We start from the raw sequence: 25,136 nt of genomic DNA, 5'->3' as shown, positions 1-25,136 counted from the left end.
GAAAAATTGCTCAGATTACTAATCAGCAACTAACTAAAATCAAAATGTCCCCATAAAAATAACTAGCATTTTAGACTTATGTGTTTTTTCTTAAAATTGTGCAAACAGAGGATTGCTGGGGAAATCTTGTTCCTATTTCCTTGTCCTTGGAATCTTTATTTTACTTTCCTTCCCACCTTTACTTTCACTCCCTTTGCCACCTCATTATTTTTAGTAGTCCTGGCTACCATATTCTTTGAGTAATTAGAAGAGTTTTCCTGTGAATTTTCCATGTTTTCCTCTCATGTCATGGAAATAACTCTCAATTCCCAAGGGCTATTCCCATAGTTCAAGATCTGACAAGTCCTACCAGTCTTCAGGCTTGACAAGTGGCATGCTGCATTTCTATGACCTGAGGATTAGAGGGTTAGTTTCCTGGAAATGATTTTTTTTTTCCTTTGGGAGAGGAGGTATAGCATTTCACTGAACTGTCTACTGCAGCATGGAAAAATTGTAACCATCATCACTAAAGTGACTATTGATTCAAATGAAGATGCAGATATCAGAATTATGAAGTATTGACATAATTAGAGTAATGGGAGCTGAGAGCTCACATTCCTCCCTAGCAGTTGCCTAGACAATATTGAATCCTGGTTATTAAAACTAAGAAGATACTTTTCGGGAACACATCTATGACTTGACTGACATAGAGAACTTTCAGGAAAAAAAACCTAAGTCTACCCTTTCCGAATGTCACCTGTTTTGAGGCACTGAGAGGTTGAGCCAGTGTATGTCAGAAGTGAGATTAGGTTTTCTGATGCCAAGGCTACTCTCTCAAGATTTTTCTTTCCTCCCTCTCTCCTTTCTTCCCTCTCTCCCTCCCTCCCCCTCCCTCCCTCCCACCTTCCTTCCTTCCTTCCTTCCTTCCTTCCTTCCTTCCTTCCTTCCTTCCTTCCTTCCTTCCTTCCTTCCTCCCTTCCTTCCTTCCTTCCCTCCTTCCTTCCTCTCTTTCTTTTCTTGGTCTCTTCCTCCGTCTTCCTCTTCTTTCATCTTTTTCTTCTTCCTCTTATCTTCCTTATAGCAACTCATAATTTGGGAAGGTAGTATGGTGTGCTCAAAAGCATTGTGGAATTAGAGTCTTTGTGCATGATTGAAACCCCAACTTTGCTTTTCCTTCTTATGTGACTTTAGGTAGGTCATGGAATCTCTGTGGACCTTACTTTCCACATCTGCAGAATGAGAGACTTGGACTAGTCCTATAAGATCTCTTCCAACTCTCCCTATGAATTGCAAAATTATAACCAGAATGAAGATTTTGCTTCTGCTTTTTAAGAGTTTCTAATTTTATATAAAACTGCACTTTACAAAGTTCCTCCTTCACGATGACCCTATGAAGTAGCAATATTTTACAGACCAAGAAACAGGATGAGAGGTTGATTTGTTTCTAGTTTCACAACTCATAAGTGGTAGATCCATGATTAGAACCCAAGGTTTCTGATTTTCAATCCATCACATTCCATGAATGAGTTAGGCTATGGTTTTGAGGATCTATATGATGAAAGCTGGACAATGAATAGGATTGAAGAATAGACTTCCTTTCATCCTTAAATCATTGGAAGTAATTGGTCTGACCCAATTCTGGCTCAAAAGTAATTCTCACAAGGCATACTGGTTCTGTTCTCAATAACCATCAGGTTGCTTTTATTTAATTAGTTTTAAAAGATGAAAGGAGCATAGTTATATATTTAAACTCATGAACTTTGAGTTGTCCTGCCTCTAAGCATACCTAGATTTGGGGTCAAATTAGGACTGTCGCCCTGGAAAGTGAACTCAGGACTTTATCCAAATGTGATTTTTATATATCAGCCTGCCAAACTGGGGTCCCAAATAAACAAACTCTACAATGGACAGTTTCCACAACTCCAAAGCATTAAGTAGAAAAAGTTTAACATTTCACTGAGAATGGAAAGAAATTCTAACTCTGCTGGGTGATTAAGAAATAAGAAAAGTGATGAAGTCAGAGAGAAGTGGAATATAGCTATTGTTTTAACAGGATGATGCAGTGGAGAATATACTGAACTTAAGAGTTATGGGACCTGAGTTCAAATCCTGTCTCTGCACCTTACTGTGTGACCTCAGGCAAGATATTTGATTCCTATCTCATTTGTAAATTGGAGGAATTGGATTAGATGACCTTTGATTTCCCTTATAGCTCTACTCCTATGAGCTTATAAAATATCTAAAGTTTCTCTTCTTTTGAAAATTAAATGAAAAGGAGAATTGAACTGCTAGATAATGTAGATATTATATTCTTTTTTTTCCTTTACTAACAGATCTCTCTGTCTCTGTTTGTCTCTGATCATGAATTATTATGGCAAATAGAATAATTCCAGTTTTTGATGATTAGTTCCAGATAGGTAGGTCTTCTCTCCTCCAGGTACTTTATGGTTCAACTACCCTGACTTAATTGTTGTACCCATCTTGTCTCTGGTTGACTGCCAGGTCCAGAATGCTCTCCCTCCTCATCACTTCCTGGGATACCTAGGCTCCTTCAAGTCTCCGCTCAATGAATATAACCTATAGCAGCTCTTTCCTGGCCCCCTTCCTCAGATGTTAGGGTTTCTTCTTCATTAACATTACCTTGTATCGACTCTGAGGGCATTTTAGGTATACCTATCTATACATTCCTATGCTTTATGAAAGTAGAAATGCTTTTGTTTTTTCTTTGTAGTTCCAGCATTTATAGTACTTGCCATATAGTAAGCACTTGTTTATTGCTTCATTGATTGAAATGTTCTAGTGAGTTTCTACTTCAAATTGAGTAGAAGACAGATAATGCACTGTGTAAACTATTTGTATAGGGGCACTAAGGTGTTTTAATGGTTTGAGCACAGGCCATGGAGTCAGGAAGACTGATCTTCAAGTGACCCTAGGAATATCACTTAACCCTGTTTGCCTCAATTTCTTCATTTGTAAAATGATCCAGAGGAGAAAATGGCAAACCACTCCAGTATCTTTGCCAAGAAAACCCCAAATAGGGTCATGGAGAGTTAGAGAAGACTGAAAAAATAACTGAAAAACAATAGCAGCAAATATACTGTTAATCAAACCCCAATTGGTGACAGGGTAACTCAAAGATCTCAGAGTTTGCCTCTAGCCTGAGCATGAGACTAACATAGGATAAAAGTTCCTTTCCAGATACAGAACTGGAAATGATAGGAGTTCATTCTATCTAATCCCTTTATTTTACCATTGAGGAAACTGAGGACTAGGGAAACAATGATTTGCCCAAAGTCCTATCAGAAGTAGGATTTGAACCCATGTCTTTTGACTTCAGAACCAATGTTATTTAAAGATAATTCCATCTTCCTAGAGGACATTCCACCCTAACTGACCTATATTCTTTTCTTCTGCACATTCCTCCTCCATCCCCTCCATTACCGACCAACCCTTCCAATTAATATTGCCTGACTGGAAATATAGTTGCTCCAGCAACATGGGAGTGATGATCAATCTTAGTGGACTTGCTCATTCTATCAGTGCAACAATAAGGGACAATTTTGGAATAGCTGCAATGGAGAATACCATCTGTCTCCAGAGAAAGAATTGTGGAGTTTTAACAAAGACCAAAGAATATTACCTTCAATTTAGGGGAAAAACCCGTTATTATGTAATTTTGCTATCTCTTATACTTCATTTTTCTTCCTAAAGGATGATATGATTTCTCTCTCGTCACATTCAACTGAGATCATTGTATACCATGGAAGCAATGTAAAGACTAACAGAATGCCTTCTATGGTGGGTGGGGGGAGGGAAGCAAGAATGGGGGAAAATTGTAAAACTCAAAATAAACAAAATCTTTCTTAAAAATAAGAAATAGAGCTGCTCCACTAATTAGTAATATAATCTTGGCCTGCAAAACCTTGGAGAGTTCACAGGTTATTCTATCAAATGTTGGATAAGTCAGGTAAAAGCTGTGCCCCCTTCCTCTTTGTCTGTAGGAGTCTGGCCAGTGGACATTAAAAGTAGGTTCACTGGAGCATAACCTTTGCTCTACAGGAGGGCCTATTCTGCTATGGTGTCAAACTTTCTAGTGTTAATTGGAAGCTGCCCCTCTCTGGGATTTAAAGCAGGTAGCATAGAGAAGCAGTGATGCTGAGCCAATTTAGAGAGCTCCTGCCTTGGTCCTAGTGACAGAAAGGCTCTCCTAACTTCATAGCACAGAGACGACTTCTTCCTCTAGGCCCTATTCCCCTACCCCCAACTGTTGAGAACAGGGAAATCAGACTTTCCTCGATATGCTGTTTAGACAGCTCCAATCTGTTTGAAATTCAGAGAAGCTAATTAGTTGTAAATTCCAAATGGCACAGTTTAACACCTCTTTGACAAGAGTCTATTTTCCTGAAAGGGGATTCTGATTTTTTTGATGATTTTTTTAATTTCAAGGTACCAGGGTCAGGGAAGATACCAGAATCAAATTTTGTGAATTGAAGAGGCCAGAAATAGGAGCAACATTTTACCTAAGGTAGTCAAAGGGGACAAATGAGTCTTGTAGAAAGGAATTTCAGATTAGCAGTCAGAGAACCTGAGATCTTCTTTCCTCTCCTATAAAGGACCTTTGGGTAAGTCATTCAATCTCTATAAGGCTCAGTTTCCTCAATTATAAAATGAGGATATTGAATAACAACTTAATAGAGAAGATTTCTAAAGTCCTTCTATGATTTTTAAAATGGGGTTGGTCTTATTTCAACTATCATCTAATCCTCTTACTCTGCCACATCGCCTTCTGATCTGCTTCCACACCTCTACTTTCTTCTCTAAGGGAAGCTAGGTGGTACCATGGATAGGACACCAGCTCTGGAATCAGGAGGACCTGAGTTCAAATCTATTCTCAGACATTTTACTCTCACTAACTGTGTGACCTTGGGCAAGTCATTTAATCCTAATTGTCTCACTTCCAGGGCTATCGCCAGTCATCCTGATTCATATTTGGCCACTGGACCCAGATGTAGCATCCCCTCAACCAAATGCAACTCACTTCGTTCCATGGCATCACCTTCCTGATGTCACAGGTTTCTTCAAGAATGGAGGACAAACATCACCTCCTTTTCTTACTTCCTCCTCCACTTTTTGCCTCTGTTGTGGTTGCAATAAGCCAATCAACAAATAACACCATTGCTTCTAGAGAGGATATATCAATTGTCTGCCCTATGAATCAAGCAAAATGTCCATAAATTACTCCTAATATATACTGACTCCCTATATTAGAATGTAAGCTTCTTGAGGGAAGGAACTGGTTAAATTTTTAAAATTTTAAATTGCCATCACTTATCTCAATTTAGCCCAGTTTTTAGCATTTTTCACTTAATGAGTGTTTTTCAATTCATTCATTCCTACTTCACAGGCTAGTAGTGGGATTGATGACAGGGGAAGGAGTAGAATGACTCCCTCCTCTCCCTCTAGTGAGGCATTTCCCAAGGCATCTTTAGTGAAGCATCATACAAATCACCCTGTTGAGGATTACTAAGCAGCCTAAGAGCCAATACTGGATTAGACCTGCAATATTTTTTCTTGTGCTAAAATAATCTTTAAATCTATCTCATGCTTTTTTATATATCTGACGTTTCTTCAAGGAGAGATGAAAAGTGCTGAATGTTGTGAACATCATCAAAACAGTATCACCCAAAATGACATTGACCAGAAATGACTGGTTAGGAATCATTTCAGAACCATCATCTGTGTTCGGATTGATGGAAAAGAGGACTAGACTTGGAATCAGAGGGTTTAGTTTTGAATCTTGACCTGACCACTTACAAGCTGTGTGACCTTGGTCAAATCATATAATCTCTAAGAATTCCAATTTTTCTAACAGTGTAATGAAGAAGTTAAACAAGATGGTCTTTGAAGTCCCCTTTTTGCTTTAAATGGATCATATTATCCTATGAAATACCCTAAGCAATTTTTAAAAGATACATTCTGTAATTTCAGCATCTCCAATCTGACCTCTTTTAAACCAAGTTATCAACTCCAAAATTTGAGAAATGGACAAATTTGAGAACATTGGGTCTTTTACCATCTAAAAGAAAAATATAACTGATGAAAAATAATTGCTGCATTGAGGAGGCTGCCTCAGGCAGCAGACAATTTTGTTTTGCCAAAAAAAGAGACCTGCCAAGTAAGGACAAACTAAGTTTCAAGTATGAGCTCATTTGCAAATCATTTCAGAGCACAACGATGGAAGATTTTTTGAACAATATCACTGCATAGACCAATGAAAACAATTGAATAGAGAAGGTCAGATGTAACTTTGAGCTGAGATAATTTCCATCACAGGATGATAGATTTCAAGCTGGAAGGGACCTTTGAGGTCACTAAATCTAATACCTTTATTTTACAGATAAGTTAAATGAGAACCAGAGTGATGGAGAAGTTCAGCACCATGTAGCAAATTAGTGTCCCAGGCAGGATTTGAACAAGTCTTTTGGCCTCTAAATCTAATGTGCATGAACAAAACCATGCATAAGGAATCAAAAAACAAATTTGTTAAATGTGCTATATTCTGGCATCACAGTGACAAAAATGGAAGAGTTTCTGCCCTCAAGGAGCTTACATGCATTGGGGGATACAGCATATTGGTTGTTATCCTTCATTCTCGAAGAGGACCAAAAAGACATCACTATGTTAGAGTTAAGTTGTGTCTGATTTGGACAGACCAATATGAACTTGGAACTCTCTACCACAGGTTTGACACAAATAATCCATTTGACTATTTTGTACAATATATAATTACATACAAAATATGTTACAAATTAAGTATAAGTTAATGGGCTGGAAGAGACAGAGGAACATGCATTTGGGAAGCTCAGGAAACCAATGTTTGATCTGATCTTTGAAGGAAATTAGGGATTCTAAGACAGAATCTAATTCCAGTGCTGGCACTACCATCTTTGGAAAGCATAGAGATAGAGGATTGAATGCTATTATGGGAAGATCACTATGTAAGTGATTGTTTAGACTGTATATCATGGAGTGTGTGCAGATGATTAATGAGTAATTGGTTGGGGAGGTAAAGTAGAGCTAGATTGTTAAGATTCTAGATGCTCAGCAGAAGTCATGGATAAATGACTCTAGAGGTGGTAGGAAACCACTGGGATTTTTGGATCAGGGGGATGAAATGGTGAGTCCATTTGTAAATAAAAATGGGCGAACCACAAAGAGATGTGAAATGAAACCAGTCTGCTGGGATTTCTATTGTGTTCTATTTTGAATCTGCTCTTACAGCCAGGTCACCATGCTTCAATTCTCCTACTTCAGTCTTGAAAAAAATTGCAATGGTCTTTAGGAAACTAAGATTCGGAAATGTACCAAGACCTCACAAAGTACATAAAGAAGAAATCTGTGCCAGAGGTGGCAGAGTTGTAAAGGCATTGAAAAAGAAGTAGTTTGGAATCACTTAATTCCAAAAGAATGGAAAAGATCACAGGCTTTATGATTTTTGCCTTCTCTTACTTTGTCATCTTTGTGCTCCTAATTTTCCACCCTGAGAAGACTTCAATAATTGCTCTCCTGTACATTGCCTTTCTTATTTCTGTAAAATGTTTATGAAAATGCCCTAAATACATATTGAAGGGCAATGTAAATTGATGAAAACATGAGACAGAGGAAAACTTTTTAGTTGATGATAGAAAGATTTTAGTCTGAAACAAACCATGTATCTATAGTCAGACAACTAACTGGAAGATTTTAAAGATACTCCCATTGCTCCTATTTTTTATTAGATTTTTAAAGAAAAGCATTTGGGGCAGCTAGGTGGCACAGTGAATAGTGTACTGGCCCTGTAGTCAAGAGGACCTGAGTTCAAATCCAGCCTCAAACACTTAACAATTACCTAGCTGTGTGACCTTTGGCAAGTCACTTATCCCCACTGCCTTAAATAAAAATAAAAAAATAGAAAAGCATTTAGCTTAATAAAGGAAATCTTAAAGGCTCTCCATAAGCAATAGCTCTCCTGTGCATACATGAAAAAATGACCACATCAATATGACAGTGGGAATAATTTTATTCAAATTTCCAAAGAGTATTAACAATAGTGGAGCCATGACAACATTGTTAGAGATAAGATTTAAATCCTGGTCTTCCTCTGAACCCAGCCCGCTGCCTATGATGGCTGCAGAATAGTTTGCTCCAAGTGTTTACCAGTGTCATGGAAAATGGCCAAATAGAAGATGGACAGGAAGGACTACTAGATGAGGACATTCCCTCTACCAATACAGATCGATCTTGCTTTGTAACCTGCAAGTGTAAAAAGTTGTCAAGAGACCTGAGAGGTTGGCGGGTTTGCTCACAAAGAAAATACATTTCATTTCTAGTAATTATGATCATTGGGAAGTCCCCAAATAGAACTTCAAGACCAGCTTATCTTCCACTGTGACCAATTGCATCAATTATCAATGGTGAGATTCTCTAAATGCTCTAATTTACTGATGACATTACACTAATTTATTTGGAATCCTAGAATATTACAAAACATACTCAATGGAATACAAAATTACATGAAAAAACTTTATTAATTTATCCACCCTCATATAAGAGTGTGAGTTGATTAAATCAATCAGTCAAGTCTTTGAATCAGTCAAAAACATTTCAGTCGGGGTGGCTAGGTGGCACAGTGGATAAAGCACCAGCCCTGGAGTCAGGAATACCTGGGTTCAAATCCAGTCTCAGACACTTAATAATTACCGAGCTGTGTGGCCTTGGGCAAGCCACTTAACCCCATTTGCCTTACAAAAACATAAAAAAGCGAAAGAAAACAAAACAAAACATTTCAGTCATGTATAACTGGAAGTTTCTCTCCAACTGAATGAGAAACTTGGTGATGCCCTCTTGGATTTGTGTAAAACTAGAAGTAAATTCAAAACCATTTGCATAAGCAGAGAGGAGAAAGAATTTCATAAACCTTTGAAAAGCCCTGGACCAGGAAAGAACAACAGAAACCCTCATCTTCCATGTCCTCCTTCAACCAAGGAAGGGGTGGAACAAGATGAGGCTGAGGCTTGCTCTTTGCTCTTCATCCAATCCTTTGTAAGTTTGAAGGAAATCTTAAACTTCACATCCTCACAGCACCCCACCCCCATTGTCAAAAACAACTATTCTTGCCAATAGAACTGCCTATTAGGAGCCATGGATAGACTATTTGCAGCATCAAGGTAAAAATAGAAGAAAATCTGTTTTGTTCCTAAGGTGAACATCTTGAGGAATCTAGAATGTATGAGATATCCTTTTGCCACATTTGTCCTCTAAGTCTGAGTTCATGATCTTCTGTATTTAACATATACTTGTGAGAAAGTGTGCCATAGACATAGAGGATGTTTAGTATCATTGTATTAAATCCCTATCTTAAAAGTTTGTTAATTCTGACAGATTAATTTAGATGCTATGGAGAATCATGATAGGAAATACACTGATGGGGAGGGGTCTTAAAGGCTAGACTACTTTAAGAAATTCCCTTATTTTTATGGTGATCTCTAAGACTCTGAAGGTGTAAGTAATTTCTTGGTACCTAATTTTGTTAGGGAAAACAAGTGGTTTTGAAAATCACCCCAGAGCTAGAATGTGCTACACTTAGAAAACAAACACATTAGAAATGCAATCATTCATTCAAAAACACTTGATAAGCAAGGGACAACTAATACCCAGGAGACTCAGGAAACAATAAAGTGTGGGTTCTAAATCAGAGTTTCTGGCAAAATTTCAGAATTCTAAACTTAGAATGCAAAAAGATTGCATTTTCAGTAACCTCTACCTGAAATTTAGCATTTGCTTTAATTATTTTAAAAAGATGATTCTGAGGAGACGTTCATAGTTTTTACTAGACTGATTGCCAAAGGGATCTATGATACCAAAGAGATTCAGAACCCCTGCAATGGAGAATCTGATCTCTGAGTGAAAGTAACACAATGATAAGGTCACCAACTCTCCTTATTTGATACGATCTAAAATCATTGCTCTAGAACTGAAAGCAGGTACCTGCTCCATTCTCTCATTTAATAGAGGAAAAGCTTGAGACCCCACAGATGTGAAATGATTTGTGTAATGCCATACCCATAATGAATGTTCGAGGCAAGATTTCTACCCAACTACTCCAATTCCAAATCAACATGCCTTCCACTGTCTCATCCTGCCTCCCCCTCTTAAAAATTTCAGAGATTAAGCAACCATTCAACAGTTACTAAGCACCTACTATGTTACATTGGAGGGAAAGGGGGGACTACTGTTTTTACTTCTGCAAATACAGCCCCTCCAGAATTTAAATTTCATACTGCTCATCAAGAGTTTCTATGGTCAGAAATCTAGCATCTTCTAACAAAAGTGATGTTGTCTTTTCTCAAACTTACCTAGGCTTGTTTTTAATTAGCATATGTAAATTCCATCCCCAGGTGCAGACTCAAAGTTTTTCCAGGTCTGGAGGACTCTTAGAACTGTGTTTTGACAGTCTTATTCCAAGAATCCAGGGTCACCTCTGTGTCTTGACTGAGCAACCCAGTAGAACTTTATTGAAGGGTCTAAGGATCTAAGTATGAGAAATAGTGATAGAAAGGAATATAAACAACTGAAATGTGGAGCTTGCAGTACCTCTTGGCCTCATCAAAATGCAAATTATTTAACAGAACATAAATAATTTAGCCATAATATACTTGGAGATCCCAGAGAAAATAAATCCAATTTCCTCCAATGGAAATAACAATGCATCTAATCAACATTAATTCACCACAGAGCCCTTTCTGTGGAAATAATGTAACAACTAGATGTAGGCAGGATACGGATATGAATAATCTAGGTCATATTATAATGATTAAGGGTGATGGACCATGGTGTATAAATGAAGGTAATGATGGCTATAGATGAGTTTCATATTCATCAAGTAATAAATCCTGAAATTAGCTTGATGATTTTTGGAGAGAAAGTCTCACTCAAGGGACTTGTTTTCAAGCGTGTATCTGGAAGGAATGTAGGCATAAATGCCTAGGGGTGGGAGTGAAGACTGTGTTCTATGTCATACATTTTTGTATGTCTTGCATTATTTACTCTGCATTATGTGACATTTTGAGATACAATCAGAATAAGGATCAGTGGGATGAGGAGGCAGGATGGGGCCCAGCAAAGAATTTGAATTTTGAGGGTTTGTATCCAATTCTTAGTTTTGGTACTTATTAACAAGGAATTTCACTTATCTCGGATTCAGTTTTCTTACCTATAAAATGGATAAAATAATAGCACCTACTTTACCTACTTATTGAGAGAATCAAATGAGATAATATATGTAATGCTTTGTAAATCTTGACTCACCATAATATCATCATCATCATCATCATCATCATCATCATCATCATCATCATCATCATCCTGAAAGGGGGTAGCATGATATCACAGAAAGAATCCTAGATTTGGAGTCAGAAGATCTACGTTAAAATTTAATTTTTCTTCATTATGTAAAAATTAGGGAAATCACCCAATTTCTATAAAATGAGATCAAAAGTACTTTCCAACTCCATCAATCATCAACATTCATTAAATGCTTACTATGTGCTAAGCAATGTGCTAAGCACAGAAGATAGAAAAAGAGGCCAAAATACCCAACTCATTGCCTCAATCTGGCTAAGGAAGTTGCAGTTAAATATATTTGAGCTATGGATTAGGAAATATAAGATTTGGATAAGAAGATACTGAAATAAAAAAAAAAGATAAGGTGTCAAACAGGATGATGAAGCTTTGAGTTGAATGAATAGAAATGAATGAAATTATAGAGTAAATGGATAAATGAAAACTCATTTATTAAGTTTTCTATATGTTAAGTTGGAAATACAAAGATAAACACAAAATGGTCCTTGCTTTCAAAGATCTTATTTTCTTTGGGTTCTTTTAATATCTAGGGGGTATAAGTGCAGTGTGCAGCCTGCCCATTGTTATTCTTTCATCTAATGGCTGACTTCCTTTTCCAGTATATGCTTTTTTTAGTAATTAATTTTTTTAAAATTATGAACTTTAACTATTTTAAGTTCTCTAGTTCGTCCTCTATCCACTGAGAAAGTCAGCAATATGATACCCATTATAGGAGTTGTCAGGAAAAGCATATTTCCATATCGGCCAGGAATATACATTCTTTTTTAATCAGAAAGTATTTAATTAATGATTTTGAAGCAGATTCACTATTTGAAACTTTTTTAATATTTCAATATTTTTCCACAGTTGCTATTTATAGCTGAACTTCTCTCCATCCTATTCCTCCCCACTCCTATTTATTCTAATTTCTCTGTCCTTTCTCCCTGTTCCTCCCTGTGTTTTATCTGATCACCCTCTCTCACGATCTTCTCTCTCTTCTATCACCCAATAACTTCCCCCTTGCTTCCTCCGTCCCTGTTCTCCCATCCATTTCCTCTCCTATTTTCGTCTAGGGTAAGATAGATTTCTGTACCCAATTGAGTGTGTATGTTATTTCCTCTCTGATCTACTTCCAATGAGAGTGAAGGCTCACTCATCCCCTGTCACCTTCCTACTTTTCATTTCATTGCAAAACCTTTTTCTTACCTCTTTTTTTATGAAAAAAAACCAGCCTATTCTTTTCCTTTCCCTTCCCTTTCTCCCTGTACATTCCTTTGTCACCCATTAACTCCATCTTTATAATATATTATACCTTCATATTCAGCTCCCTCCTGTGCCTTGTCCATATATATGGTATATACATTTCAACCATATATTTATGTCTATATCTATATGTATATAGAATTATATAGCTTTACTTATATATGTATATATATATATATATATATATATATATATATATATCTTCTTGCACACATCATTATCAGAGCTATGGTACCACCTACTTAACAGTACCACATGTATTTTACTATCATTTGAATTAATAAAAGTTATTGAAGACACCAAAAACCTCCCAGTGAGATGGAATCAGTTTGGAAAATGTTAAGCCATACCTCTCAACCAAAACAAGAACAATAGCATTGTGCAATAGTCATATATCTAGATGAACATCAATCCTATGGGATATGTGTAAAGAAAAAAATTTAGAGGAAGCTGCTGACTTGTTCTAAATATTTTTAAGTGAAGAGGAATCTTAATGCCTTTCTGGAGTGTTGGAAAGAATATAGCAGAGCAGGCTAATTCTCTCTAATTACAGAGAGAACCCACTGAGGATTCTCAAATGAAACAAATTAGTTAAAAAACCTACCACAAAACCCTAACCCAAAATAAAGCTTCCCCCAGAGCCTGTGATGATAATAATGGCTGCATCACAAAATGTTCCTAGCTCATTAATTTTGTGAAATGCCATTCACATCACTTTGTGATAATACTTCATGGCCTATTTGGCAAGAGTCACAAAGCCTAAGCAACAGGAATGTTCACAGCCTGCTGCTGAGAAAAAGAAATCACTGGGGAGTACAGGTAGAACTATTTGCAAGAAGTTTGAGTGACACTTCAGATTTTTTCAGGGCTCTCCCGACCCCTTTGCACTCAGCAGGGCTAACATCAGACATGAGTCATACTACTTTTGCAAGCTGTCAGATGGCATCTGTCTCTGGGCTTTATCCTACAAAATGATGCTGCTGTTTCTGACTGGGTCAGTGACTCCTGTAGACATGCTGTTTAAAGGTTTATGGGTTGGAACCTACTTGAATCTGTATATCCCCCTCAACATTATATTTGAAGAATTTGGAGTCAGGAAGACACAAGCTCAACTCCCACTTCAGACACCTCTTAGATGAGTAATAAATTTATCTGTGCCTCAGTTTCCTCAACTGTAAAATGAGAGTATTGGACTGGATGGCCTCTAAGGTTCCTTCTAGTTCTTAAGGTATGATTCTATGAATGAAGAGGAGAGGAAAATCTTTTTTCTTTTCAGGTTGCTTGTTTTTGTTAGTGAAACTAAAACAAAATGAAAATGAAATTACTCCCTAGAGGAAACATTTCTTCATTTCCTAGTTAGTCAGTCAATCAATAAACATTTATTAGGTGCCTCCTATGTGCTAGGCACTGCTCTAAGTGTTGGTTTTTGGTGCTTTCTAACTATATTGCCAGCATCTTTGGTGGCCAGGATGTGGCAGAGGTAAGATTCGTACCCTGATCTTCCTTACTTTGGTTCGTACTGTTTCACATTAAATTGCATGAACTAGACACTTAACAAATGCTTCTAGATCCGCATGCTGGTTGAATTTAAGGGCATTGAGACCTAGGGGTATAACTAACAATTGTTTCAAAAGACAGATTTTGTTGTTGCTGTTATTGGCGGTGAGTCATTTTTCAGTCGCGTCTGAGTCTCCATGACCCATTTACCATTTCTTGGCAAGGAAGGGGTTGTTCAAAGGAGAGGACAACAATGTGTGTGTGTGCGTGTGTGTGTGTGTGTGTGAGTATACCATAAGGGTAGCAATATGACTATTGGTACATTTGCACAGGTCCAGAGCATGGTTTGGGACTATCAAAGAAGCAGAATTTCACTGTACACCCTTCCTCCCCCCCCAACATGCATATACCATGTCAGTCCCCTGTACAATGCCCTTATACCCCATACTAGTTTTTCTCAGAAAAATCATAGCAGATCATTGAGGACTGTTGCTCAATGATGAACTTTTCCATTTGAAAATTCAAAGATTTTATAGCTGGGCTCTCTTCTCACTTCTGTTTTATGCCCTTTTAATTCTCTTCCTCTAAGACTAGTAAGTCTATACCTAACCCAGGTTCAAATTACCATCAACTGATACACTTTTACAAGATAAGATTTGAAGACATTTATTCATATTACATTCACTAAGAAGGCTTTTTGTAAACAGTTTCCTGATGTCCTCTGACAACCATTTTTAAATCATCTCCCATTACATATTTCCAATTTTAGTTTTTCATTTCAGGAGTAAAGCAGTAAATATGGATATTAAATTATTATGCCAGGGTCAATGCTCAAAGTATAATGATTTAGCTGGAGCTATAGTCCAGTCCTGGAAACATATGAAATCTTCCTTCAGAAAACAATGGCAAAACAATTACTGAGCATTTATTTCCCAAAATATAAGCCCAGCAGGCAATTGTTGGAGAGTAGAAGACTGCAGAAGCATCTATTTTGAAATGGTGGAAGAGTTAGTTAAGAATATTCATTTCAATATTTGGCATGATCTTTTTAATTTTTCACATCTAGTCATTGAGTCAAACAAGGACACTTGAATACCCAAGGGACCTGCTTATTGGAACATCAAAAATACATTAAACATTAGCACAATGCGTTATTGTCATATTTGCTTCTAAAAATGGAATTTACTTAAGAAATCTTTATAATAGGTTTTTTGCTTCCCTGATCTCATATCCTTCTGGAGGAATCTTTGTAATGGACTTTTTGCTTTCCCAATTTCATAACCTTCTATTCTTATAAACTGAACATTTTTTCCCCTGACTTGTAGGCCTTCTCTGTCCCAGATGCTGTATCCGTCTGGCCCTAAGCAGGGAGATAATAGGTATTAAGTTAATAGACTTCATCCTGGAAAGAACTTTAGAGATTATCTCATTCATTTATCTCATTTTATAGATAAGGATACTGAGATCCAAAGAAATGATGTGACTCAAACAATATGGCCCAAGCAGCAGAGTTAGATTTGGGTTCAAGTCCTCTGCTTTCAAGTTCAATACTTTTTTTTAAATTTTCACCATGAAATCAACCAGAAAAATCAATGAGAAAAATAAAAAAGAAGGGGGAGGAAAACGTGGAACCCTATGTCAGAAGGATGAAGGATTGTGGTGTATGTAGTCTGTCAGTTAACAAGCATTTATTGAACATCAAATGTATGCCAAGCACAGTGCATGACACTGAGAAGATAAAAAAATAAAAAAAAAAAGATAATCCCTGCCCTGAAGGATCTCACAGTGTAGGTTTGGTATCAGAAAGTACTGGTATCAGAAAGTCCCATCTTAGAAGACCTTGGTACCAGAAATACCCATTTTAGAAATACACTGCAAGGGTGACTTAACAGCAGTCACTTAAGTTCCAAGGACTTAAAATAATTCTCTTAAATATAATGATAGCTCTCAGAAAAACCTGAAAAGATTTCCATGAACTGATGTTAAATGAAGTGAACAGAGCCAGAAGAATATTGTACATGGTAACAACACTGTATGATGATCAACTATGACTGACTTAATTCTTCTCAGCAGTACAATTGTCTCAGCAAGACAGTTCCAAAAGACTCAGAATGGAAAATGCGATCCACATCTAGCAAAAGACCTGTAGAGTCTGAATGCAGATTGATGTATATACTATTTTCACTTTTTTGGGGTCATTTCTCCCTTTTTTCTTTTTCTTCTTTCACATGATATAACTAATGTGGAATTATGTTTAGCATGAATGCACATGTATAACTCATATCAAATTAATTGTCCTCTTGGGGAGGGGGAAGAAAGGGAGGAGGGAGAAAAATTTGAAATTCAAAAATCTTATAAAAATAAATATTGTAAATTATCTTTGTATGTAATTAGAAAAAATATTGTGTATAAAATAATATCTAGTATTTTATAATAATTTTTAAGATTTGCAAAAGATTTTACATATATTATCTGGTTTGATCAACATCTCAAGCCTGGAAAGTAGGTGCTATAATTATCTCCATTTTACAGTTGAAGAAACTGAGAGAGGACAAATGACTTCCCCATGGTCATACAATTATTAAGTGTTTGAAACTCAAGTATTCAAACTCAAGTCTTCCTGATTCTAAGAACAGAATTCTATTCATCATGTCATCCATCTGTCATATATTAAGAAAGTCCTGAGTAACTTTGGTAGAGGAGGCTTGTTGTTGAGAGCTTTCTTATTTTAAAATGTGAATAGTTCATCCTAGCACCAAGAGCAGAGACTGAATCTTCTGTCTTAACTCTAGCCTTCTGTCCTCACTAATGATGGGAAATGAGAATGCTCAGTCTCAGACTAAGAGGTGAGTTTGATGAATCAATAAGTGAGTGCCATTTTTAGAAGCAAATGGAAGCAAATAAACATAATACCAATGTTTAAGTTTATTTATTGATGCTCTAAAAACAGGCTATTTGGGTAAGCACGGGTCTCTTTGTTATCTTGCTACCTCAATGACTAGGTATTCTTCCCCTTACAGCCTATTTGCCTTTGGAGTTCCATTTTTTTTTCTGTTAGATTTCTTTTAATGGTCCACCCTGCCCATGCCTACTAAATATTCCAGATCTAGAATTCAGTTTGGACCATGGCCAACAGCACTTGAGTTCTAGCTCTGCCTTCTTTAATCGGACTTCCCAACTATGGATCTATTTTGTGGACTCACCATCTGCCACGATGATCCCTTACAATGAGACATCTCTTGTTTCCTAAGGATTGGAGCTGACTCCTCTCTGATACTAATTGCTTACCTTAATGACCGTCCCTGGCCTGCCTGTCTCCCCATCAGTACCTCGGACAGAAGTTTTTCACATCCTGATAGAGCTCATTCTTTTCCTTTTCCCACCTTTTGGATCGATTTTCCAGTTGCAGATCTTTCAGGATTCATATTACCCTATGCTTATCCCCTAAATACAGATTCCTGATGCTTGCAGGTCTTTTCTGAATTCCTAATTGCAGTTTTTCCTGGTCTGGTCTATCACACTACCTCTCAAACCTTCATTACAAGTCTCTGCGCTCACATCTACTTCTTTTTTAGTTTTAGAACTAATGGAGAAAAGCTGAAGAAACCCCTTAGGTTTCAGAGCTGGAGGCCTAAAAATTTCAAGCAAAGTGAACACTAAGCTTCTAATCAGGAGAGATCTGTTTTGAATCCTGAGTTTTAGCAGATACGTGACCAACTTGGGATATGTAACCTCACTGTACATCACTTTTCATCTTTAAGTTGGGATACTTACACTTGTACCTCATAGATTACAGTTTTGTGACAACACTATGTAAATCTCAAATTTATTTATAATATATATATATGCTATCTATCTGCTATTATTCAGTTTTTCTCATTTGATGATTAGAAAAGAAAATATCATAGAGTTGGAGGGACTTTCCCAAGAATATAAAGGTAGGAAGGAGCAAGCCATGGCCCTCTAAGTCTAAATTCAGAGATCAGCATAAGTACATACATTCTCAATATATTCGCAGGATGTCTAACACTTTACTGTGTTGGGAAACTGAGTTGTTTGTGACTCTTCCTTCTCCAGGTGCAAAAAAGAGACTTCAAAGCATGATCACACACCTACACACTTTCCCCATTTGAAGCAAAAGAAAAAAAACCCCCAACAACAGTCTGTTGAGTTTGCAGCAGTTTCCTAGAAGCCTACCTAGGGATATTGCATCTACAATATTCATTTGAAAACAAAAGAGTGGATAGAGTACAGGCCCTGGAGTCAGGAGTACCTGAGTTCAACTCCGGCCTCAGACACTTAATAATTACCTAGCCATGTAGCCTTGGGCAAGCCACTTAACCCCATTGCCTTGCAAAAAACCCCCTAAAACAAAACAAAACAAAACTCTGGGACCATGTGGTATACATGCATATGAATTTTTCAAAATGAAGGCTATTGAAAAATGGTAATTCACATTGTCAGAAGGGGCCTCTCACCCACTCAATCAGCTAATCAATAAACATTTATTAATCACACACTTCATGCAAGGCATTGTATAAGTTAAATGGCATTTACTGCAGGTATGTGATAGGAATAGGATAAAATCTCATGAATGTCAACTCCTTTGGCTTGGGATTGCTTATATTTCTGATCCCTCAATTACAAGAATCTCTCCAAATTAATTTGTTTGGAACTCAGAATGCATTTTTTCTAATTAAAATGAAGTTACTAAACTATCTGTGGCAGGAGTTAGCTTCTGATATCAACATTGCTTTGAATTGTTCCCAAAGAAATAACATTATTATATCTATTTACATATGCTATGTAACAAATCATATTATAGAAGGTTTCATATATATATATATACATATATATATACATATATATATGTATATATATATATATATATATATATATATATGTATGTATAGGCAAATCACTTTACCTGATCTGCTAAGTTTCCTCATCTATAACAAGAGCTGGAGAAGGAAAAGACAATCATATTAAATACTTCCTTATTTTGGAAAGCAATAACGATGCTTAAATTCACTCAGACATTTCTAACAACCTTCTTTCTGGAAATCATAAACACTTTATGAAATCCTTGTACAGTTATAAACTTTATATTAGCAAAGTTGTTATTCTTTTGGATATAGGACTGTAAACTGTGATTCTGGGGAACTTCTTGGAACTTCTTGTACCAACATTGATTGCAGCCTACCTCTGACTTATGGATTTGTTTGAGATATATACTCAAGGGATTATGCCTTGTCTGGAATCACATGGAAGCTAAGTGACTCAATAGATAGAATATTGGAGTCAGGAAGATCTGAATTTAACTAGTTCTGGTTCCTGGGTAACACTATCAACCTTTCAGCCTCAGTTTTCTCATCTGTAAAATTGAGGCAACCATAGCCCCTGCCTTACAGGGTTGTTGTGAGAAACAAATGAATGATCCTAGTTGAACATTTTGGGAACCTGAAAGAACTCCATAAATGCTATCTATTATTATAACTCAAAGATAAGATTTGAGTACAGGTCTTCCTGACTCTAACCAAGAATTAAATCTACTATACTCTGCTGCTTTTATCTCACTCAGCTTATAGTTTTTTGTGGGACAGACATGAGAGTGCCATCATCATTTATTTTAGTTTATGGAAAAATGTATCCAGGGTCTAGGCACAAGGGAGCACAGTGGGATTGTAGTCACATCAAGGACTTGATGGAAGAAAAAACATATTCACATATGCAAACATATCCATACATATGTATAGCTATACATAAACATATATATATATATATAATGCAGCTATATATTCATATCTATCTTTAATCTCTTGTCTAAATCTCTAGAATGTGTACATTATTGGTATAACTAACACACACACACATATATGTAGATAGATTATACATATTATTTTTGCCTTTCTCTACTACAAGAATGGAGAAAAGCACTCAGTGATTAAATAAGATGGCTGGTGGTTCAGTGGATAGAGTGCTGGGTCTGGAGACAGGAAGGCCTGAATTAAAAAAAAATTGAAATATAAAAAATTTTTTAATTGAAATTAAAAAGACATTAGCTGTATAATCCTGGGCAAGTCACTTCACTTCTATTTGCCTTAGTTTCCTCAACTGTAAGGAAAATTACAGCCCCTATTTCATAGAATTGGTACAAGAATCAGGTGAGATATTTATTCATTTATTTATTTGTTTATTTATTTGTTCATTTATTTATTTATTTATTTTTAGTTTTTGCTAGGCAGTGGGGTTAAGTGGCTTGCCCAAGGCCATACAGCTAGGTAATTATTAAGTGTCTGAGGCCAGACTTGAACTCAGGTACTCCTGACTCCAGGGCCAGCGCTCTATCCACTGCACCACCTAGCTGCCCCCTCAGGTGAGATATTTATAAAAAAGTACTTAGCATAGAATCTGGCATATAGTGTTTAGTTCTTTTTCTTTTGGGGAGTGCTTCTTGTGGGGCTGAAACTTTACTGTTGAGAGAACTATTCCTTCTTAGTGTCTACTAATACTATGGAATCTGAAGTCATAGAATGTATGGAGTTTCCACTCCAATATCAATGACCTTGGGTCCTTGAAGGCTTTATCAAACTCTGGAGAATCATGCTTTATTAATGATAGACCTCCAGATCTTGAGCTGCTAGAGACACTAAACGTCATGGAATCAAACTACCTTAATGGCTTGAACAAGTTGTTTAACCATTCTATTTCCTCATATGTAAAACCAGGGATTGGTCCTTGAAGAACACTATCAGGTTTTAGGATCTTATTTCAGACATGAAATAAAGGAGAAGAATGGTACAGTGTCTTGCCCAAGGTCACAAAGAAAATAGATAATTGTGGCAATTTTTGAATCTAGTTCCTTCTATGGTCCAGTAATGGCCTATCTGTGAAAGAGTGAGAGACCACTAAATATTGAATTTTTCTTGTGATGGAACTCAATACTCATGGTCTTCTAAGGTATGAAGGTATCTAAGGTATCTAAGGTATTGATGAAGAGTACTGATGTCAATGAAATCATGGATCTTTAAATGATAACATTCGCAACCACAATAATGGCAACAAAAATAAGGTCATGCCATCACTCCTTAAAGTTTATAAAGAGCTTTCCTCAAAATATTTTTGTGAATCTAGAAGGGCAAATCCAATTATTTCCATTTGACAGATGAGAAAATTTAGTATCAGACAGGTTTAATGGTTTATCCACAGTCTTTTGGAGCTGGAACTTTGAATCCTAGTCTTCTGACTTCAAAGATGAGTGCACTTTCCACTATACTATTGGTGATGTAGCAAACCAGCAAAAGCAGTGTGATTGACAGAATGAACAAACATATTAAGGAATAGAATTAAAAAATAAAAAACAAAACAAAAAATTCTTCCTGGTTGCATCCTAAGTGGAGTAAACTACACTGCTTCCCATGTGCTCCACTTTCCATTTCTTCAGTACTTCTTACTGATCTAAAAAAATCATGAAAGGGAATTAGAAAAGTTGGAGTTAGTTTAATATCATTCATTATTCTTTGTATCACCTCCAACAAATCTCATCTCTTTGGGTCAGTGACCTCATCTTTGAACTGAAGAAGATGGGCTAAATGTTCTCTGATGCCCTTTCAACTCAAAAATTCAGATTCTATAGGTGAAATGTTTGAATTATTTAATAGGACATCTTCTCAAGACTCCCTAAATTCTTCCTAGGCATCATTTTTCATATAGCTTTGTCCTAATTACTGCAAATAATGAATGCTGTGAAGTAGTTGTATGTATTCCAATTGGCACTATTTGAAGTTATAATTATGTAAAATTGGTTCCAGCCCAATGAAGATAAGCAGTTGAATTCAAATAATGTGGTCACTTCAAGGGATTCATTATTCCCACTAATTCGGACCTAGCCATATGAACAATTCTAGAAGGAAAGAAAAAGAAAACTCTCATTTGCTCAGAATGATTTTTTGCAGATAATTTAATGTCCTGGCTAATCAGGAGTTAAGCATAAAACCTTTTGTTTCATCTGTTACAGAAAAATCTTTCTAAAATGTATTAGTCCACTTTTCTGCCTTAGGATAGTGTGCTGAACATTAATTCAATCATTGAGCTCTTGTGGTGTCCCAGGGTCATGATAATGAACATTAACTCTCAGTGTAGCAAAAAACATGGGGCTAGATGTTTAGTGAACTAATTTCATGCTCTGGAAACTCCTTTTTCATTTTAAGCTAAATACATGTGTTTTAAGCTAAATACATATGTTTTCATGTGTGTGTGTGTGTGTGTGTGTGTGTGTGTGTGTGTGTGTGTGTCTGTTGGACATTTCCCTCTGGAAGTTCCATAGGCATCAAACTCAACATATCCAAAACAAATCTTACTCTCTTTTCCTCTAAATCTATATCTCCTGATTTCTCTGTGTCTGTCAAGACCATGACTATCCTTCCAACAACCTAAAATTTCAATACCAGGACCATCTTGAACTCTTCCCTTTCCCTCATCCCTTACATCCAATCAATCTTTAAGTCTTAACAATTCTACCTTCGTGGAATTTCTCAGTTCAATCTCTGTCACCATTCATATACCCTCATTTTGCTTTGACTATTATAATAGCCTAATTGGTGTCTAAACTTTATCTTTCGAGCTTTCCTTTTCATCCACCATAAAGTGCCAAATTGATATTTCTGAATTGTAGGTCTGACCAATTCCTTCATCTGTTCAATGAATTTCCTTGGTTTCCTGTTTGTGGTAGAATAAAATTCAAAATCCTCTGTTTGACTTTTAAAATCCTTCCCCATGTCTCCAGTCAATCTTTCACATCTCTTCCAGGAATGTACTCTTATGGTCCGGTCCAACTGACTTATGTACCATGGCTCAAACACTAGATTCCATTCATTATCTCTGTACCTTTGCCCATGTTATGACCCCTATGTAACAGTTATCTTTCCATTTTGAAGACAATCACAGCAACCAAGTTAATGGTGGCCTAACTTCCACATTATGATGAGGAGCATGTTGTACAAAGACATTCTTTTTCTTGCCTTTTCCAGAACTATGCTCTGATTTGAAGAACACAGATTTCTGGTGATGATCTGAATCCTGGGGTCGGGGTGCGGGGGGAGTCCTCTTATGGTTTCCTCTCTTTAAGGCTTTTTTTGCAAGGCAAATGGGGTTAAGTGGCTTACCCAAGGCCATACAGCTAGGTAATTATTAAGTGTCTGAGATGAGATTTGAACTCAGATGCTCCTGACTCCAGGGCTGGTGCTTTGTCCACTACGCCACCTAGCTGCCCCCAAAGTTAATCAATATATATATATATATATATATATATATATATATATATATATATATGTATTTTTTTTTTTTTGCAAGGCAATGGGGTTAAGTGGCTTGCCCATGGCCACACAGCTAGGTAATTACTAAGTGTCTGAGACTGGATTTGAACCCAGGTGCTCCTGACTCCAGGGCTGGTGCTTTATCCACTGCTTCACCTAGCCACCCCAGGTTTCCTCTCTTGTATCAGAGAGGCACCTTGGCTCTATTACAATGCCAGGAGAGGCACCATATGTGACATCAGTCAACAAGTTTGACAACATGGCATATCCCAACCTGTCTCTCAATGGATTAATTATTAAACCCCTTCCTGGAAAGCTCTCCCTTCCTCCTTTATGTGTCCTGGAATCCATACCTCTCATTCAGGTTCTGAACTGGCATTACTCCCTGAACAAGGACTTTCCTGATGTCCTTATTTATTGACACTCTTCCCATAAAAATATTCTGCATTAATTTTGCTTTTGTCTATTTGCCATTCCCATATTATGGTTATGATCTCACAGAAGAATTCAAACTTCTTAAGGGCAGGAATGCTCCCCTTCTTCATTTTAACTTCATTATTTAGTAAGTGTCTGATTTTAAATAACCACTGAAACTTGTTGAATTAAATTGTTGGTTTTGTTTCTTGATCCTAAGATCTGTGTGTAGGGGGGGGGAAACCACTCCATTTAATTAAGGGTTCCATTGAATTGGGCCCCAGGTAATTCACTTTCGACTGTAATATATTAATTGTGAATCATTCTGCTTATCAACAGGTAGTTTATTAAGGGCCTTCTGGGAGCTCCATGAGTTCCTAAGGACTTCTCTAATAGGAAAAAATCCCTTTGTCTAGTTTGAGTCACTGTTTGTAATAAAACTGCCTAATTCTATATGTTTTTCTCTGAAAATCGCATGGTCTATAAATAGGAAATGGAACTAGTACTGCATTTCTTTTAGGAATGATTGCATAATTCTGTATTTACCATTTCAGGCCAACCTTCCCTCTCAGTTAGTCCAAATCATTGAAGCTTTGCTAGTTCTGTAAAATTAGCTTCATTGTGCAAATTATATACATTTCTTCCTTCTCTTAATCTCTCAATGTCCCAGGAAGCTATCTGAATGTAACATAAAATGAGAGTTAATCTGCAATGGTAGATGGGGTTTTCTTCCTGGAATTTCTTATGTCAATGAATGAACAGATCCATGTGTGAGTATGTGAGTGCACATGCATGTATGAGTATGTGAGCATGTGTTTGTGTCAGTGTACATGTATGAGTGTGTGAATGCAAATTGTCTATGTGTAAGTAGTTTGTGAATGTGAATGTGAAATAAATTGCACATTGGGGGTGCAAAGACATCAGGGAAACACTCCTTGTCCTCAAGGAACTTACATTGAAATGGGAAAACATGAGTCCAAGTTGGTGTATACAGAATCTGTAGAAAATGGATTCAAGGTGATTTGGGGAGGGAGTGTACTGACAGAGGGGGGAGCATGAAAGACTTCTTGTGAGAAGTGGTACTTGAATTTTGGGGGAAATCAGGACTACTTCATTTCCTGGAATGGAAGGGGCCATCTAGTGAGAAGACATGGAAGCTGGAGATGGAGTGTCCCATAGGGAATAGCCAGCACTTGGTTTTTGTTATATATTGCCTTCCCATTATGCAGAGGGGATCCTGGGGAATGCAAAGTCTGATAGATACTTATAGGATGAAAAGAAGAAGAGTTT

The sequence above is a fragment of the Macrotis lagotis genome, chromosome 7 (assembly GCF_037893015.1).
Source record: "Macrotis lagotis isolate mMagLag1 chromosome 7, bilby.v1.9.chrom.fasta, whole genome shotgun sequence".
NCBI classification, from domain to species: Eukaryota; Metazoa; Chordata; class Mammalia; order Peramelemorphia; family Peramelidae; genus Macrotis; species Macrotis lagotis.
Note: the sequence above shows the minus strand (reverse complement) of the source record.